Source organism: Anastrepha ludens, chromosome 4 (assembly GCF_028408465.1).
Source record: "Anastrepha ludens isolate Willacy chromosome 4, idAnaLude1.1, whole genome shotgun sequence".
Lineage (NCBI taxonomy): Eukaryota > Metazoa > Arthropoda > Insecta > Diptera > Tephritidae > Anastrepha > Anastrepha ludens.
The window spans coordinates 90,027,368-90,043,519 of NC_071500.1; the positions used below are offsets into that span (position 1 = coordinate 90,027,368).

General features: G+C 38.9%; 1 non-coding gene across 1 annotated transcript; it reads left to right on the top strand.

Annotated features, from left to right (window-relative positions):
* The first annotated feature begins 4,542 nt into the window (after positions 1 to 4,542).
* On the top strand, positions 4,543 to 4,742 carry LOC128862636 (U2 spliceosomal RNA). The gene has a single exon (XR_008454522.1). It is a non-coding gene; the product is annotated as a U2 spliceosomal RNA (small nuclear RNA).
* Positions 4,743 to 16,152: the final 11,410 nt, after the last annotated feature.

Below are 16,152 nucleotides of genomic sequence, written 5' to 3' on the forward strand. Positions count from 1 at the left end.
CTGGCATGGGTGGATCGGCCATGCAAAGTTAGTGGGGGCCGGTCATACATTTGGACTCGATTGGAGCACTCTAAATGGGTCAAAGTGGGATTTTTCGTTCGACCCAAATTGGGGGACATCAGAATTCGTTTTAGAGGTATGCTTCCTTCGGCAAAGTTTCTTATTTTGATCCCTAGAATACGATTTTCACAGAGCAATGAGCGATTTTTAAATCGACCCGCCCTAGTATACACCTATGCCCTATGATCCAATAGAAGTTAAAGGAACAAAAAATAATAAAATATGCACCAACAGAAATTTTTATAAAAGCACAACTTATTGGCAAGTGCCTACTTTTTAATTAATTACAATATTATTTTTTTTATTATAATTATTCTTTTACAAAAATATGGTTTTAAATAAATAATTTATAGAATTACTAAAAATTCTATAACGAAGCTTCAAGCTTTGCACAAGATTTATAAAAAATCGACCGAATTTCAAAAAAGTTTCAAAATTTTAAATTAGATCTTCAAAAAAAATTGAGTACACCTCTTTTTAGTCCATCAAATTTTAGTATAGAAAAGTGCAAGCTTGAAGTCGCAAAAGTTTTAATTGATTTTTAAGCATTTTTTCCCTGGCGATATTTCCGATGATTTCCTCCTACGACGAATGGGCGACATTTTTTGTAGAAGCAGAAAAAGTGAAATATCTTCAAGGAACAAAATGATCAAAAATCAACGAGAACTTCTAATTTCATTTGCGATTTCAAACTTGTACTTTGTTGTACCAAAATTTAAAAATTTAAAACTTTTTGAAAAGTGCTAAAAAAATGCATAAATCAAGGTGGCGCAAAATTAATCACCCTTTCAAAAAATTCAACATATGAACACTGTGGAGTGCGTAGGGGTAAAAATAGAGATTTCCATTACTTAAATTCATTTTTTTTGTATTTAGTAAAAATTTATTAAAAAAAACAAAAAATTGATGACTAAAATCTTTCAAAAATATTTTCCATTAAAGTTATGAGTTTTCTTTTATTAATTATGTGGGTTGACCTGGCACTCCTGCTATCATTTATTTTTGGCTTAGTTTTGGTCACATTCTAAGAAGAAGTTATCATTAAAAAAGAAAAAAATATATCAAGAATAATTTTCATTTGATTTCTAACTTGTTTTTGTAGTATCTCACCTTTTCTGGTTTCTTTTAAAAAAATATACAATACAATTTTTCGTGTTTCTTGTTTTTGTGGAATGAAATTCCAAAAATATGCTGGAATTTAATATACTAAAAAAGGGCCTTAAAGAGACTTTGATTAAACTTAGCAGTAAATATTTTTATTTCGTATACAAATTCCTTTAAAAAAATCGGACACAGATAATTCTTTTAAAAAGAATATACAGCGGCCTGGGTAGTTTAGTGTAAGTGCACTAGCCTAGATTTTGTGTGTTCGAGTCCCATGTAAAGCACGATCTTCGCACTTTTCCGAATTTACCTACTTTCCAAGTTTCTAAAAAACAAAAACAAGAAAAAAATCCTCGAATTCCATTCCTCAACGCTCAAAAACTTATCCTTTCCATCCTTACTTCCGCACAATAGTCTGCGCCTTATTTGCACTGTGGCTGCTAAAACACACAAAAAAAGAGAAAAACACACAGTTACACATTGCATCAGTGGCGACAGCAAGAGGAAGCGGGCGTCCGCGGTAATAGCGCGGACACACGAAATTTAGCGAAGTCCTGAACCATCTGTGCGATCCTTCTGCCAGAAATATGTGAAACAGAGATGGCGCTTCAAGCAGTAAGAAGGCGTTGTTCCTAAGCAACGACAGATGGGCATTTCCACTACTTAGGACTGGTAGCGACAGGCTAATCCCCTACCCTATTAAAAAGCAAAATAGATTAACGAAGCCAACGCAAGACTGAGTCTTGTCGAGGTCCTATGCTCCCGAGAGAAGTGAATAAGGGCGATAAATATAATAATAATAATAATTCATAATAATCTCCTCAAAAATATGAAATGAAAGTTGACTGCTCGTCATCAAAAAGATTTTATAAAATATTTTTATTTATTCCTATAGTCGTTTTCTTATATTTTTATTTATTTGTTTTACCTCAGAAATTTTAACAAACTTATCTGCTTTAGTAAATCAGCTTTCTGCCTGCTTTGAAATTTTTTCAAAAAATAATAGCAATGATAAAATAACCAGCACAAATCACAAAAAAACCACATTTCTCTAAATACTGACAAATGTTTCTATCAACTGCTTTCAATATTTTCACTTTTTTATACATATTTCGAAATTCAAAAAATGAATTTTATGCCCCCAAAAAGATCATTATATACCCTAGTGCACACAAAAAATCTGACTGAAAATATCTTTTTCAGTGAACAAACCGCCAGCCCCTAAAAACGTGTTTATGTCCAATTTACGCCATTTTCTGTAAATTCTCGTGGCAGGCCAACTATGCCAAATACGAGTTTGTTGTATAAAAATGTATTTGAAATAAAATGGAAATAAAATTTGCATGGCACGTAAATGAAATTAAATCATTTTAGTTGAACACATTTGAAGCGTGAATATTGTGCTTGGCAAATATAAAATGAGCGTGCTCGTTTGAGGGTGACCACTTGAGCTGACAGCACAAGCAATGCACATTAAGTGCCAAACAAAGTCGAACTACTGTGGCAGTTGTATATTTGTAGCTTCTACTGCTGCTGCTGTTTTTGTTGCTATTGTTCGCATTAATTTATCGCTGACATGCGCAGGCCGGCAAAAGTAGAGGATAATGATTGGCGATTAAAGCGAATAAAGGCAGCAATATAATTTTTAGAGTGACAAAACAGGCAGAAAATAGAAGTAATGGATAAATTTCGTTTGTTTGTTTTTAACGTCGCAAAAGTTTTTTATCGTTGTTCACATTTGTTTTTTTTTTTTTTGTTTTTTATTTAATTTTCAACTTTATTGCTTTTCAAATGGGTCGATTTGAGCAAAATATACGATTGGTTGTTGCTGTGGTTTTATACAAGCACCGACACTCGCGTACGGCTGACTAATCATATGAGTTTTTGTGTTAAGCTACATTTTTGAGGCTTTGCCTTGTACGCGGTTTAGTATAATAAAATGGCGCATAGCTACGAAATGAGAGCAACCATGGCATAAAGAATAGTATGTGAGCTTGTTTGTATTTGTTTTGTACTTTATTACTTTCCAACAAACCAACAACACAATGTCAACGAGCTACTGCCTCTGCTCTACACAAATTCATTTAGGTAGTAGATAGGAAGGTTCGTTGCTTAAGTCTTTGTGTGTATCACTAGACAGCGCATATACGCTCGTGTGCGCTATATCTGTACATGTGTCGAGCTGTTTTGCTTTTATTTCTTGCTTCTTGCCCGTTTTTATTGCTACTACTAAGCGACAAATTAAATGCAAGTTTAGCATAAAAATCGATTTTAGCGTAAAGATAAGCGCCATTTTTATTGATTTTGAGTTTATCTGCCTTTTACAATCAAATGGCAGCGTACATCAGTGAGAACCTTAATACAAATTTTACAGGACGAGTTGTTTGATTTAGATTCTTGATAATCTGTGTAATTGGTGTCCTTGTAATGTAGCAAGAGCGATAGTTAAAAAGTCATAAAATCCGGATCTTTGAAATGATTTAAAAAGAAAGGAAAATTAGGAATTGTTTTTTCTAAAAGAAGAAAAACTTAGTAGCTATGGAGACTTGCAACAAAAAAAAATTTATTAAATAAAAAAATCGAATTAGGCATAAATTAGTTACTTTCAAAATTAATAAACTATTGCGTGAATTTCAGTGAGCAGACAAGCGCTTGTTCTCCTTTGTTCTAGCACTTGAAGTGCAAGTTAAGCACATAAAAAAGAGTCCGCATTAAGAAGCAGCACTATAAGTGAGTTCTAACTGAGTTTTAATATGTAAAAAGAGACTTGAGTACATTAAACCACAACAGGATCTTGATTTTTGACTATCAGATCAGTCCATACGTTCGTGCGTATTTTATCCATAATTTCACTTTTGTACGATTTTTGCATACAAAAAATTATTCGCGGAATATAACGGAACTATTTATATTTTCTTTGATATATTGTGCATTCAACAAGTGATTTTAGTGGCAGATAGCAAGTGTTGTTAAAATATGAAATGGGATCTTCGAACGTGTATAAGAAGCATATTTTCTATTTTTTGAAGTGAAAACTTCTTTAGAATCGTTGGGAGTGATTTGAGAAAAAGTGAAACGAAAAAGCGACCATCTTGGCTACGAATATTACATATAAACGTAGCGACGAACTAAATAACTTTTAGGCCAGCGCCGACAGTATGGCGCGATAACCGAGCGGCTAGCAATGTGAGCTTCCGATCCAAAATTCTTGGTTCGAATCACAAAAAAAAAATCTTTTTTTTGAAATTTGCATTGTAGGACATTTCTGATTATTTATTGAAAACAGTTTTTTGGCTTTTCTATTTTTGGTTTAGATACTGAAAGTCAGTTTAAGGGAATCGGTATAAATATTTCGTACATTAATTTTTGTGAGCGTGTAATTCTCAAAAGGTTTATTAGAAAATGTATTGACTAGGTAGTTTGTTGGTTGAAGCTTAACATCTGATAGATCCTCCATCGGAGGACAACAAATGTTAAACTGATTTTTGGAAATGGGCGGAGTGTTTTAGGGGCTTGCTCCACCTCTGCCACGGGTTGGCCCGGTATTGGAGTACGGCCGGGATTTCGGCCCAAATTATTGAATAAATACAAGAAGAAATATACTAATACTTTTAGCTTTGGTGGGAAGAGACATAAATTTTTATGTGAATACAAGTAGACGAAAATGGAAGAAATTTGTAAGTCTGTTTCTTCGGTCCGTTTGGGTATTTTTTTTGACAACATCGAAACCAAAGCATTTGTATCATATTTTATCTATCATAAGCCACTCGTATCATTTGTTGAAATTGAAAACATTGAGGATGAATAATAATAAAATGAAGAAAATAAAATATGAACTTTATAGCAATATTATAATGAACCTATAAGTATCTTGCTCCTAATGCTGCTTTCGTCTTATTCTCTCTCAGTTTGTTTTACGGAAGGTTTCACTTCTATCGCGTCTAACCGTTAGACTGGTATTTTTTTTTTATAAAAGTGGTAAAAATACAACAACTGCTGTTGCATAAATAAACACTGTTCACGGAGAAGATACCGTGAGTGTAAGGACTACGCAAAAGTGGTTTTCAAAATTCCGAAGTGGTAACTGCGACGTGGAGGATGCCCCGCGCGCTGGTCGTCCTGAAGTCTTTAACTCCGACGCCTTGCTCGAACTCGTGGAAGCTGAGCTAAATTTGACAGTCGATATGATAGCTCAGTGGTTAAATTCATCGCATGGAACAGTTCACAGGCACCTGGTGCAGTTGGGAAAGGTTTCAAAGCTGGGAAAATGGGTTCCGCATAGACTTTCCGTCGCCAACATTCAGCAGAGAGTGAATGTGCGTTCTCAGCTGCTGCAACGGCTTGAAAATTAAATTTTTTGAAGCGTATCATTACTGGCGATGCAAAAAGGGTCCTTTACAATAATCCTGTTCGCAAACGCCAATGGTTAGATAAAGATGAAACACCAGAACCGACCCCTTGAGATGGCCTTCACCCCAAGACGATTCTTGTATCTATGGTGGGATATGGCCGGCATTGTTTATTATAAACTTCTGGAACCAAACCAGACGATAACTGCTGATTATTATTCCCATGAGCTATCGAACCTGAGTGAGGCACTTAACAAAAATCGACCGTCTTTAGTGAATAGACGCAAAGTTCTGTTTCACCACGACAACGCAAGACCTCATACCGTAAAGCAAACATTAGGTAAACTGAACGAGCTCGAATGGGATGCTCTAATGCCGCATCCACCATACTCTCCGGATATTGCACCTTGTGGTTAACACCTTTTCCGTGGACTTCAATCCCATATGAGTAACAAGAAGTACTCCCCAAAAGAAGCTATAAAAAGGGATATCGAAGCGTATTTTGACTCCAGGAATTAAAAATTTGCCTAAACGTTGGGAAGACATTGTAAATAATGAAGGAAAATATATTATTGATTGATAAATACTTTAAACATCTTATTTATTAATTTTAAAAACACCTTTAAAAAACGCACGATTTTATGTACTGAACTGATATTTTCGCCATTTCTAATGGCTTCTGGTCAGTTGTATATGCGAGGGCTTTAACCCATTTCACGACTTTATCCACCTGAAGTAATGAAATAACAGAACTATGTTGGATTGAGGAGCCAGAAGTAGTTATCAAAACGAACTCCTCAGCATCTGAGGCCCGACGACTCCACCGAGTTAAACCACATGATCTGCCATGATGGCTGCTAACTTAAAGGACTATGGAAATTCCTTCACAAAATTGCCTTTCTTGTTCTTCTTTCATAGCGTTATATCGCGTAGTGCGTCAAAGCTTCCTTTAAAATGCTCCTCCAAAGCATTCTATCTTGAGCTGTTGCTTCGTAGTTAGGTATTCCCAGCTTCTTAAGATCGTGTTCCACTGCGTCTATCCAACGGTTCCTCGGTCTGCCTTTGGCCTTCACGTCCATTAGCTTTGCTGACAAAGCTTTCTTCACGATACAGTCAGCAGGCATACGGATCACATGACCTAGCCATCTTATGTCCAGCGCTTTAACAAAATTTGCAACTATCTCGTTCTGAGTTAGATCGTTCAGTTCAGAGTTCAATCGAATTCTGTAGGTACCATCATCCATTCTTGCTTGGCCAAAGATTTTTCTTAAAATTTTTCTTTCCATGCTAGCAATCTACGCGCGGCCATCAACCTTAAGAGTCCATACTTCACAAACTTACGTTAGGATTGGTCGAAAAAAGGTCTTGTACATAGTTAATTTTATAGTTTCGGACAAAAGTCGAGACTTGAACAAGTTAAGGTAGGCGTAACACGCCTTTTGGGCGGTGTTGATGCGATCCCTGACGGCGGAAGTTGAATCAAAAGTATAAGCTTCAACATGCAAATTTTGCATCTGTGCAGGCCGCCTCGATTTCAACAGTTTTTTGGGTTTGCCCTCGTTTATAAAAGCCCTATTAGTTTGGCAGGTCTTCCAGAATTGTCTCTATGTCACCAAAATTGTGCTCGTTAGTTTATTTGTAATTAATTGCAATGCCACCAAATATTGTTATGTGCTTTATATCTAAAAAAAGCAGTCTAACGATTAGACGCGATAAAAGTGAAACCTTCCGTAAAACAAACTGAGAGAGAATGAGACGAAAGCAGCATTAGGAGCAAGATACTTATAGGTTCATTATAATATTGCTATAAAGTTCATATTTTATTTTCTTCATTTTATTATTATTCATCCTCAATGTTTTCAATTTCAACCAATGATAGGAGTGGCTTATGATAGATAAAATATGATACAAATGCTTTGGTTTCGATGTTGTCAACATATCTTTGAAATACCGCGTCAATTGTTGTTTTTTAGTTTTATTTTCTTTTTGTTTTTTTTTTCTGTTGATATTCACGACACTTTTCTGCATTATTTTCGGCATAATTGCGGTAAATATTTAAAAATGAAAGTATTTACGAATATAAAAATACGGACGCAATACAGCACACGCGGTTGCTATTATGAGCGTAGTAACGCGTATATTACACAGACGTACTAACATACACATAAACACTCGTAGGACCCTTGGTCTAAGCAAGTATTAGGTAGTGTAGTATAGGTATACATAATGCCTTCTCGCTCACCGTGGCTCCGTAATACGCAGGCGCGCACACATACGTACTAGCATACATACGCTTGAACTAAACAGCAAAGCAAGTAATAGGCAGTGTAGTATACATACTACAATACTCACTATACTAGCATGGCTCAGCAGTGCGCAGCCACACACATATACGTATATCAACATATAACGCTTCGTAGCCAAGAGTGTCGCTTTTTCGTTTCATCGAGTCTCAAATCACTCCCAACGATTCTGAAGAAGTGTTCACTCGTTCTCGTGTTAAGCTAGCAATTCTCAATAAATACTTTGAAATCATAATGCGAAGTGCTGGTGGCTTATGTGAAGCAGGTCTACCTATATCTATACTTTTTCTAAAAACCAAAAAAATTGATTCTGGGTAATCAACTTACCTCAGAGATATTCAATATTCATTCTCAGCAGAAATTCAATAGATTCAAGTTGTAATCATTCTAATGGCAACCACAATACCGGCGATACTTTCTAGTTGATTTCAAATTCAATCAATTTGCACTGCTGCTCATATACTCTTACATACATACATGCATACATACATACATACATACATATGTATTGATATATGTGCTTATGGCCGCTATTGCAATACTTTAAAAATATCTTATCATTAACTCTTGTCTGCTCAGCAGGTTACATTAAACCAGTCCTGCGATTAGCCGGTCATTCGCTTCAAAAGTAATTAATTAGCAAATTGTACACGCACACACACACACACACACATGGAAATATAAATATAAAGTACTGTATTTCTTCCATTTTATCTGTGCAGTATTTTCCAATGACTAACATACACATCCCCAAACAAACCTATGTAAATGTCTGTCCACGCCTGTCTATGCAACAACATTTCATGCCTATATAAATCTCCAGCTGAAGTTTATTTTCTCGTCAATTTTATGATGCGTACGCAGGCAGTTCCTGGCGATTGAGCTGGCGGTTTGTGTGGTTGGCGGTAGCTGACAGCGAGCTCGTTGCGGTAGTGCCTTACCTGCCGCTTGCCATCTATTTGTGCTACATCGACAACGTAGTTTTTCATTGGCATCAGTTTTTCGTTTCATTGCCACTGTTGTTGCATTGACATTTTTACGATTTGATTAAGGATATGAAATTGCGTATTTTTTCCAAACCACTTCAAGCACACACAACAGCCACCAGCCGCCGGTTGGCAAGTGCCTGTTGCCTTCTGCCTGCTGCCTTCTGCCTGCTGCCTGTTGGCCGTTGGCTGTTGCTGGTTGTCAGTTGCCGGTTGCCAGTTGACGGTTTGCAATCAATTTTGCCGCGTGTGCTATACCAGTTACAAGTTACAGATAGTTTGTGTTTTGTGTTTTTCGTATTGTTGCATGCCCCGTGCTCTATGGCAACTCAAGCACATTTCTAAGCTACCAGTTGTTTACGTACTGGATTTACTGCTAGACACTTGTTTTTACTATCGCACTTAGTTCTGCACTCTTCTGGCTGCTCTATTCATCTGCTCCTATTCATCTTGTTACTACTGTTGCTTGTAATTAATCCTTGGCAACATTTTGTTGTGGTTAATGGTTGTTTGGCTGTAAAGTAATACCACTCATTTGGCAACCTCAGTTCCACTTGCTGTTCGTTTGCCGCGGCACTGGGCTGCTATTCATCTGCCTGGTCACCTCAATGAACCTTTCGGTCAGCGCAAGTCAGACAGATGCGCTCTTTACAGATATTCTTCGCTTCTTGTTAGGCTAACAACTTGTTTTTTTTTTCTTTTCTTCTTTATTCATCACAGCCATTTGCTTGTTTTTCGTCTGCTTTTGGTTTGGTTCAAAAGTTAATAGTATTTGAATATTGTTGCTTCGAGGGTGTGGAATAGTTGTTACCTATTTTGCTGCAAGTCGTAAACTCAGATTTATTAGAGCTCCTTTGATGGCTGCCACATAAAAAGTGGGTGGATGTTTGAGTATGAATGTGTGGCAGCATCGATGGCATTCACTTTTCAACGGATTATTGCTATTTCGAACGCTAATTGCGTATTTTATGAGAATGAGAATGGTGTACTGGTATACTGGTTTCTTGGTGCGAATTTTCGCATTCAATAAGATACTTAGTTTAAAAGGCTGTAGCCTTTCAAAGTACTGCTTATATTTTATATCTTGATGGTGGATTTGAAAGGGTCCAAGAGGCTTTGGAAACCTATTAATTCATATGGAAATGTTGGATCTTACAACATTCACCAGCCAGCTAAGCCAGTCACATTTCTAGAGTGTTGAAGGTAAGCTCAAGGAGCTTTCTGACTTACACAGTTGAATGATTCGCCTAGTGCTAAATATGGGAAGAAGACGATGTCTCCAATTTATACTAATATTACGACAGAAGGAAGAGGTGGTAGTATCAAATTATTTTATATTATTTTCACGCAGCTTTAATTTCATTTCATTTCAACTTGATTTCAGTAAGTGATACCAACTGAAGACTGGATTACAAATTACTTAATAATTTAACTTAGGAATATGTCAAATGATTCAAATTATTGATGATTTTTGATGAAAATTGAATATCAATTTTTTTGGGATGAGCAATCAGATTAGCAGCCGCCGTCACCGAAAGGGTTGGTGCGTGACTACCATTCAGAATTCAAAGAGAACGGAAGGATTGCATCTCTGTGAAAAACTAAAATGAAAAACAAAATTTTTCTAAAGCGGTCGCCCCTCGGCAGGCAATGGCAAACCTCCGAGTGTTTTTCTGTCATGAAAAAACTCCTCATAAGAAAACAAAACCATTGCCGTTCGGAGTCCGCTTAAAACTGCAGGTGCCTTCATTTGGGAAACAAGAGAGAAAATAAGAGGAGGAGTTCGGCCAAACACTCAAAAAGGAATCTGTTGCTGAGCGAAAATAAGCATACTCTTAGCACACTGATTTGCATTGTAACGGTACTCTGTTCAATAAGCAGACATGCTCCGAGGATGGACGCGCAGATTGACGACTTCTGCAGAAGCTACACGAGGGAAAAGAAGAGAGGACTTTGCATCTTCTGTGGCACTGTACTGCTATATGCAGACGCAGATTTAACTTTTTAAGTATACATTTTTCCAGCGAATAGAAAGATCTGACACTATGAGGTAGGGTATACTAGACTAGCCCTTTATTGGGGCGGCAGCCCTTGGTCGGTAAAAACCCGAGTCATTCTGGTAACCTAGAACCGGCTGCCATGGTAATGACCCCCGAATGCCGTCATCGGAGTCCAAATACCACCCTTTGCAGACGAAGAGCTCCAACTTCCCCGAGAGTCCCGCGTAACCTTGACAAAATTACGTTCTGGATATTGTGGCAGGTTAAACTCCTACTTATTTAGAGTTGACGCCGACATACCAAACATATGTACTGCATGTGAAGATACCCCGCACAACACTAACCACCTTTTTACATGCCACATCAAACCCACTCATCCAACACCCCTCTCCCTCTGAGCCTACCGTTAGATGAACTAGACGAAGACGACCGGTGATTTACACTACACTCACAGGGCAAAGTTACTGCTACAACAACAATATCGGACACTATGCGCCCAGTGATCGGCGCGTTGGCAATTAATCATCATCATCATCATCATCAATAGGAAAACCTTAGCACTGTGGAAATTAGAGATCTTTCAAAGTTTCTGAACGCTTTAGTATTATCTGGGATGAGGAAACCCCAGTGCACATCCCCTGCGAATGTGCAGCTCTCAGGAGAAGAGGACTCACTTACTTGGTGGTGCGACTCCGGCTCCATTAGGGATATGGAACAAAAGTCTGAGCAGGTACTCAAAAGCAACCGAAGCCGTCATTGATAGGCTTGCAGCGGAGAACTTAAGATCACATCAGAGGTCGCAGCGCATTATGGCCCAATACTATTTATAATAATAGTAAATACGACACGTTGCTGTTAGACTCCAGGTGTTTAGTTATATTTCGTACACTAACAAACCTGCGTCGTTCGATAGGCAACTAGAGGAAATGTCTTTTCTTTAGTTCCAGACAAAGTGTACGGTTAATGGATACTTGGCTTGTGAAGCACAGTAAAGGTTGGTTCGCAAAGATTTGTTATCATGCATTCAATGTGACAACAGAGATTGGGTGAGTCGCTCAACCATCGGATAAGCGATATGGATACTTGAAACCGGTAAACAAAGTAGAGAGTGACTCACGAAAGCATAGTGGAGGATGCCTTCGTAGCGAGACCTTACGGCAATGTTGATCGTTCTTTCTTTTTTGATATTCCCGGATTTATTTACTAAATGTATGCTTGCAAGATCCTATGGATCTACACGGCTATGATAAGACCTATTATCACCTATGCATCAGTGGTCTGGATGAGTAGACTCTCTCTAGTGGAAGTCAAGAGGACCTTATCGAGACTACAACAATGTGACCGGCAGATACTGTTTTCGCATTTTCACGGATGGCTCCAGGACCGAGTATGGCTCCGGCTCTGAGATCTATATGGAATCCAGCAGGACAAAACTGCACTTTGCTCTTGGAATGCACGCATCTGGGCTTCAAGGGGAGGTGTATGCTGCTCAACAAGCGATGAACTTTGTTGTGGAAAACCGATAGAGAGGCAGATCTATATGTGTCTGCAGCGACAGCCAAGCTGCGCTCATGGCCTTAGACTGGCCCCCAACCACATCATTTGCTAGCCGTGGCTTTGATGGCCGCAAAAGAGAGTGGCAATACGGACTCTGGGCCAAGGAAGCTGGCCTCAGCACCCATTCTGGCTAAAGAGTCATAGATCTCGTTACCCGCGATACTCATGTGTCCCGGGATCCATGTTAGCATCAGGCTATTATGTCTACCGACATAATTCAGCCTGGATTTATAGGACCCGACTACCCTTGAAATGGTTGGGGGGCTGTCTAAGGCCAGGAGCGCAGCTTGGCTGTCGCTGCAGATACATACTTATATGTAGATCTGCCTCGCTATCGGTTTTCCACAACAAAGTTCATCGCTTCTTGAACAGCATACACCTCCGCCTGAAACTCAAATGCATGCATTCCAAGAGTAAAGTGCAGTTTTGTACGACTGCATTCCACGTAGACCCCAGAGCCGGAGCCGTGCTTGGACCTGTAGCCATCCGTGAAAATACGTAAACAGTGTTTGTCGAGCTCAATTTCTGAGTTTGACCGCAGTTGAGCCTCTGGCAGCACCATACTTTATCTCTTATCAAGCGCGACTCTGGATTGCACTTAAGGGACATGGCGAAGATCGTTGGATCGAAGTCCATGCCTACTCTGTTGTCCAATGCCGGACAGGGGCCCTACCAAAAAAAATATTTTAGATTTTCTAAACATATCACAACAATTATATATTTTCCTGCTAATAAATTCTTTGCTGCTTTTCATTCATCGCAATCGTACTCAGTTTCCAAAGCTGGGTGTCTATCTGGGTTTTTTTTCCTCTTTTCTTTCCTCTTGTAATGCGATGATTATTGCGCAGGCTGTTATACATCTGCGATAAAAGAAAAACCTAAAACAAAGAAACACCGATAAAAACCTAATCGAATTCGCATTTTTTCACACACAAATTCGAGAAATTACAAAACCAAAAAAAAAGCAAAAAACGACCAACCAACAATAAGAGAAAAACTTAAAACGATAACAATAGCAAAAAATTGTCGACAATCAACAGACAGAAATCCACTAGCTAGCAGATATTTTGCCACCACGCAACTTGCCACGTACATATTCATACATACAGATGTAGGTAAGTGAGGCGCTGCTAGCACCACTAGCTAGCATCGCAGCAGTTTGCCGCCGCCGCCGTTCCTGCCACACATCTGCTCGTCCTCAAATTTTTACAACAGCTGAGGTGACCAGAGGCCAACGAGCTGACACAAGCTTGTGCGCACACACACACACATACATATCCACATTCACAGCTAAATGGCTTGCCTCCCAAGGAATTCTCTCATCCACTCCAACTGCAACGCTGTGACGCGTTGTGGCCTGCGGTTGTGGCACCAAAAACCGATAAGATAGCGAGCAAATGCTTTAGCTGTTGATGCACTTGCATCGCTGTTGTTGTTGTTATTGTTGTTATCGTTGCCGTTGTGGGTTCGCTTTGGTTTTTGGGGGCGTGCGATTGCAATTGTGGCAAACTCACATACAGCACACAGAAATTTTTGATTTTCGCCTCTTGATTTCGCATTTTACAGCGCGAAGGCATTTCTGCGCCTGCTTTCGATTATCCTAGTTTTATTATTGTTATTGTTATTGTTCTCTCTTTTTAATTTTGTAATTCTTTATCTCTTTTGCAATTCGTTTTGTGGCTGTGCAGCATATGAATGTGGGCACAACGCCGGTTAGCGTGGCATGTTGCAGCAGAATAAGAGCGTCTTGCTTGCCACAGTTATTAAAGTCAGTCGTCGCATGTTATTGCTGACCGTACATGCTTGATTAACGTTAATAACATTTTTTGTTTCTATTTGCAATTGTTTTTTTTTTTTTGTGCTTATGGGCTATGGGTGTGAAATAAAAGATTTTTGGATGGGGAAGTACTACAGTTTTGGTTTGCTTTTCTTCAACGCCTAACGATGAAATAAATCATTTTCCAGGGTCTTCATCTTCTTTTCGTTTACCACCACCTCTTCGCGTGCTAAGTTTATCTTTCGCTCTATTTCCTCTTGCATTTGGTCATCCCACTACTTTTGCTTACTTGCTTTTTCTAACTCTTCCTCATCGCAACTTTCTCTTCCTATAGTCTTTGGGATGCGGCAATTCTCTTCCATCCACTTTTTCTTATCTGTTATGGCAAGCGCTGTTTGTGTGTGATTTCCCACGATTCAGTTACACCCCCACATAGTATGAATACCGGGTGGTCCAAGTATGAGTAACTTTTTTAATAACTATGACAGTAACGCTTTTTCCATTCAAACGACTGATTGTTAGACATTATGTTGTTGTTGTTGACGTGGCTGAGTATTTCTACTGAAATAATCCTAATTAGCGACCAGCCCCGTTTTACTACCACTGTTTTATCCTTTTTTTTGGGTTTATATATTGTTCTGTATTGCACAAAATTCGTGTGTGTGGGTCCTACATCTAACTTGCCTCCTGCCCATAGCTTTCGAAGGCTGGGAATGCAAACTGTAAGAAGCTCCAAGGCTTCCTTGTTGCTGCATGCCACCACTTGACTTCCATGAGCTTATTGGCACCATCACACAGGGCTATGTTTTTATTGGAGCCGTGTTTGATCCCTGTGAGAATAAATCTCATTATTTTCTCCTCTACAAGTATCCACTTCTCGATAGTGATCTTACCTTTCGACTGGCCGCGGTCGATAATGGCTACTTGTAGTTCCGGCGGTAAGTTTAAGCTTAAAGATAGTTTCATCCGTTTGTTCTTAGACGCCGGCTTCACGTCGGATCTCTGTCTTTTTGACGATGTGGCAGCCAATTTCCTTGTCAAAGCTGCAAGTTTTGAAGTTGAAGATCTCATGTCGAGAGCACTCTCCGTTTCCGCGGGCTTTGTGCCAGCAGAGCCATTCGATTTCGAATGTTCCGGCTTTCGCAAGAAAGGTGCAATCTGGCTCGCCTTTTTCGGACTGCCTGATTTGAAAACCTCACGTTCAACTATCATCGCAATCAAAGCATGCTACTGCTTATCCCGTGTGCAAGTATTATTCATTTCATTTCTAGAAATATAACTTTTTTTAGCACCCTGTAACTATACAAAATTCACTTCCACTCCTTTTTTGACTTGATTTGGCGTACTTAACCACCAACAAATTTTGTGTGGGTGGTTTTTAATAATATAAGTCTTGGTTTTTTCATGTATACTTCTTGCGGCGATAGTAGGATATGTTTCGAAAGTAATTTAAACTTCGACCGATTGCTCTTCGGATGCGTAAAATGTGGCTAATTGACGTGCGTGATAAAAATTTCATTCAAGCCTTTTATTATTGTTTATTTATTTCCATTCTATAATTGCAGGTGTTTGTCTTAGTGTTGGCCTACAAATTGAGTATCTTAAAGCCGAATTCCCCCTCCGAACAGCAGATGGTGGTAAAAATACGTGGAAAAGCTTGCGATGGCCTGTCTTTTCCATTAAAGAATGTTGGTTTCGAACCCGAGAGCAATCGAGAGATTATTAGCACGCGCAAAACTATTCGACTACGGTGGCGTTTCAGCAGATTTCAATCGAACTCTTTCTCTGCACCAAATCCGAGTTGCAATAAGGCTTGTGCGGGTGCCAAATCCCAGCGGCATTTGTAGGAAACTGCATGGCCAGTAAGCTGGCTTGCAGGCAACATTGAAGCTGGTTTCTGGGTGCACAATGAACACAAACTCCTTGGCTAGTTTCGTGAGGTCTGTCCTCGAAGAGGTTGACCTCGAACATGGTGAAAATAATTCAGAAGGTATGGCCAAGATCAGTTCGCTCTAA